Consider the following 4,939-nt stretch of genomic DNA (forward strand, 5'->3'; position numbering starts at 1 on the left):
CCATAGTGAATGATGGGGGGAGTGCGGAGTGGAGACCCAAAGCCCATTTGTAGGCCACTGGAGATCCCCTTGCAGAGGAGTCTCGGGGGAGGAGACGAGCCAGTCAGGGTGCGATGTAGCAATGATGAAAAATACAACTCTGGTTCCTAAATGCTTCCTCCCCGCCCCCACTATCATGATCCCAGTTCTACCTTGCAAGTCTGGTTAGACCAGAGGGTGTACACTGGTACAGATAAGAACTGGAAATACAGGGAATCCAGGGCGGGTGATCCCTTCAGGACCAGCGGTGAGAGTGGTGATACTGGGAGGGTGGAGGGAGGGTGGGTTGGAAAAGGGGAACTGATTACAAGGATCTACATATAACCTCCCTGGGGGTCAAAGAACAGAAAAGTGGGTGAAGGGAGATGTCGGACAGGCCATGATATGACAAAATAATTTATAAATTATCAAGGGCTCATGGGGGAGCGGGAAGGGAGGGGAAAAACGAAGACCTAATGCAGGGGGAGGGGGGGCGGCTTAAGTGGAGAGCAAATGTTTTAAGAATGATGAGGGCAATGAATGTACAAGTGTGTTTTATACAATTGATGTGTGTATGGATTGTGGTAAGAGTTGTATGAGCCCCTAAAAACGATTAAGAAAAAAGATTATAGCAAAGAGAACCCTCTAAAAAAAGGGGTCAAGTAGAAAATGTTTTGGAAATGATGATGGCAACATATGTACAAATGTGCTCATATAGATTTCTTAGGTAGCTAGCATTGGGACTGGGCGTCCATTATGCATGCTCAGAGGTTCAAACTTCTGGCCAGGAAGGGGGAGTACACCCAGGTGAGCTTTACACCTGGATTGGCCCATCTAGGCCAGGTGAATTTGATTCAGCCAAGGCGGTCGACCATATTGTTGACCAGTATTGTCGACCACGCCTCCCTGAAAAGCCAGAGGGTTTGCTCGGATGCTCTTTCTCCCGCAGCAAGGCCGGGCTACACAGCCACGGCCTCTGTCTGGCTTGTGTTCCATTTACTGGAAAACCTGAAAATGCTACTGTTCTCTATAAACTCACTCGGATCACAAACCAGGCTTCGGCATGAATTCTTTCTCACCCAGAGCCAAGGATTGAGGTATTGCTTTCTCCGAAAGGTCTAGCACGATATTGTTTTAAGAGCTGTTAGCACCCCCAATAAAATTATTTTAAAATAATAAAAATATTTATTTTTTAAAAAATAAACAGGAAATATGATGAAATAATAATTTATAAATTATCAAGGGCTCGTAATGGAGGGGGGAGCGAGGAGGGAGGGGAAAAAATGAGGACTGAATGCCGGGGGCTTAAGTGGAGAGGAAATGTTTTGAGAATGATGAGGGCAATGAATGTACAAATGTGCTTTAGACAATTGATGTATGTGTGGATTGAGAAGAGTTGTATGAGCCCCTAGTAAAACAATAAAAATTTAAAAAACCCCAAACAACCAAACTCACTGCCATCTAGTTGATTCTGACTCAGCGAGCCAATAGCGCAGGGCAGAACTGCCCCTGTGGGTGTCCAGGACTAACTTCATGGGAGTAGAAAGCCTCATTTTGCAACCATAGAGTGAGCAGCTGGTGGTTTTGAGCTGCTGAGCACCTAACCATTAAGCCACCAGGGCGCTCGCTCTCCTGCTAGCTCACACTCATGTAGGACAGTGTTCCTTTCACAGCAGTTCTTTTTTTAAAAAACATTTTATTGAGGGCTCTTACAGCTCTTGTAACAATCAATTATCTCAAGCACAGTTGTACCTATGTTGACATCATTAATTTCTAGATATTTACTTTCTATTGAGCCCTTGGTGTCAGCTCCTCTATTTTTCCTCCCCTGCCCCCCTCATAACCCCTTGATAAATTATAAATTATTTTCATATCTTACACAGACCGCTGTCTTCTTTCCCCCAAGGTTTCGTTGTTCATCTCCCTGTGTCTGTCTGTGGGGTGGGGGTGGGGGTCGCAGATGCCTGGGTGCCCACACATGAGGGCTGCCCCTTCATATTGTTGCCCCAGGCAAGGCAAGGGGGCTGAGGTTCTGTGCGCTGGCCTGCCAGCCTCAAGGAAGCACGGTCTCTCCAGCTTGACGTCTCCCCCTGGCCTCCAGCAGGGGCGCCAGCCAGCCAAGGTCTGACCTGTAGCCAAGGTCAGAAAAAAGCACTGAGCACTAGTTCCGAAACCTGGTGGTAGAGTCAGTTTTGCCTCCTAGGCACCCGCCTCCCAGGGGGAGCATCAGTTCCACGTCAGCTCAGGCTCGGGGCCCCAGAGGGAGTCCCTGTGCTGCTCGCTCCTGCTCGCTCACAGGCCGACCTCTTATGGCTTACCTGTACCTGTGCACATGCTCAGGTGTAGCCCACAGTGAAAGACAGTACTGGGGTCATGATAATGGGGGGTGAGGAGCCAGAGAAGTATTACGTGTTTCATTGGTGCTTTACTGCACCCTGATTGACTCATCCCTTCCCTGTGACCCCTGTGTGAGGGTATGTCCCATTGTCTACAGATGAGCCTTGGCTCTCTGCTCTAACCCCCCTCCTTCTCAGCAATGGTTTGTTGGTTTGCTTTGGGTCTTCTGATGCCTGTTACCCAGTCCTGGCAACACCTCATGCTCACACAGGCTGGTGTGCTTTTTCCATGTGGGCTTGTTGCTTCTCTGCTAGATGACTGCTTGTTTACCTTCAGGCCTTTAAGACCCAGACACTATTATCTTTTGATAGCCGGGGACCATTAGCTTTCTTCACCACATTAGTTTGTGCACCCGATTTGTCTTCAGAGATTGTGCCGGGAGGTTGAGCATCACAGAATGTCAGTTTGTTAGAACAAAGTGTTCTTGTATTGAGGGAAGGTATGAGCAGAGGCCCGAAGTCCATCCACTACCCATATATGTACATGGGTCAATGCCTCTACTTTTATCAATTATTGTATTAACATACATACACACCTAAACTTATACCTCTATCCATAGCTTTACTTCCTAGATCATTCCTGTTTCACCTTTCTCCGGCCCCACAAGCACACTCGCCCTATCAGCCTCTTAGTAATTCCTCTCAGCTGTGGTAGATTGCTGTTGCTCCAACACCCCCAGGATCTCTCTGCCCTCCCCATTGTTGATTTTAATTTCCTAGTTGTTCCCCTGTCTATGGCATTGTTTGCTCACCTCTCCCTCCACCTCCTCCCTGCAATCCCTCTGGGACTCTCAATCCTGTTGCTTTCTCCTCAAGCTTGCTTCCCATGTAAGTAGGCAACCCAACAATAAGAGAGACAAAATAAAAGACTGAAAAAAAGGGGAAAAATACGTAATTCCAGGTCTGTCTGCTGACCTTTATGACTGTCTCCCCACCTGCCCTGGGAGAATTCTGAGAGCTGCCTCTCCTAGCCTGAAGTCTATTTTTGGGGCTCTTCAGGGGTTTTGTGTCTTTTCTTTGCTCCCATAGCTGTTCTGTTATGTTCCCTTCTTGGTTCGCCCCGCTAGAGGGCGGTTCAGACTGGACTTACTCCCCGCTGTTTGTCCCCAGCCTGACACATGTGCCCATGCTTGGCCCATCATGGCAGCCACAGGGCCGACCCACGCGGTCGAAGGCAAACAAGATATTCTTCTGGGGGACTGGTCTCTTCAGATAACACCCTGGATTCTAAGGAGCATGCTGGCTGTGTGTCTTAAACCTAACATCGTTTGAGAAAGAACAAGAAGGAGAGGGGCAAATGAATCAATCAAGAATAGAGTGGGGGAGGGGGAGACGGGGCAGGACAATGGGAGGTTTGAAGAGTTGTTGAACAGAAAGCTTCTGATCTGCTCTGTCGACTTCCACCAAATTCACAACACAAAGTTTTGTGGTGTTTCCAGCTTGCACCAGGCGCAGGAGCATGGAAGACTGAGCTGGGGAGACAGAGCCAGGTGTAGAGACACACCCCCCCACCCTCACCCACCCCCACGGGAAGGCAAGAAGAACGCCCAAAAGAGCAAGACGGGGTTTTCCTTGAGAGAGCCTTCCCTTGGGGCTGGCAGCCTGAATTTGGGCTTCTAGCCACCTCGACTGGGAAATCGGAGAAAGAGGACGCTTTCAACTCCCGCAGAGCGTTCCAGTCTTGGAAACCCACAGGGCGGTTCTACACTGCCCAGCTCGATGGCAGTGAGTTCCGTTTGATTTTTAAACCGAGGGGAAAAAATGTTTTTTCCTGTTCCTAAAATGATGATGTTTGTGTTCCAGCAGCCCCGGGAGTCAGGCCCCATGGATTTGCTGATCCTGAGAGGAAGGAGCGGGGGTGGGGGGAGGGGTGGTGGTGGAGGGGGAAGGGCCGGTGTGCCACTCCGACCAGGCCCTGCACAGACCCCTTCTCACTGCCATGGCACCATGCCAACTCGTGGCCAGCCCGCGGGACAATCGGGCCCTGCCCCTGTGGGTTTCCAGGATATAACTCTGCAGCAGTAGAACGCCACCTCTTTCTAGCCCATCCTCAGTCCGTTCTCACAATCCAGGAAGATGGGCTCTGGAGCCAAAACCACCCCACCCCTGTCCCCAGCCTGTTGGCAAGATCCTCTGGGAATCCGCACAGAGTCGAAGGTCACCGCAGCTTTTCCGTCAGATGGTCCGTGCCTGGGACCTGGAGGTCCCCTAGGTCTCACTGGCCACCAGTCCTCTTTCCTGGCTTCCTGTCTTTCCTGCCTGGCCAACTCTGCTGTCATCACCTGCCTGTCATGAGCGGAGCGATCAATAATTACTTAACACTCAGACATTTTCGAATGCTCTGTTTATTCACTGCAAACACACAGCAAACAATCTAATAATAGCAACTCAAACTGCTAAGGATAAGAGTATTAGGGCAAGTATGAGCATAAGGGCATAATAACAGCACTTCACACATACCCTGTGAGATCGTTTATTGTGCCAGCCTGGCCGATAAACACAAGTGGGATTAATTGAAGGGTGGA

This window comes from Echinops telfairi, unplaced genomic scaffold (genome assembly GCF_000313985.2).
Source record: "Echinops telfairi isolate 266 unplaced genomic scaffold, ASM31398v2 ScPeMD7_7469;HRSCAF=8507_0, whole genome shotgun sequence".
NCBI lineage: Eukaryota > Metazoa > Chordata > Mammalia > Afrosoricida > Tenrecidae > Echinops > Echinops telfairi.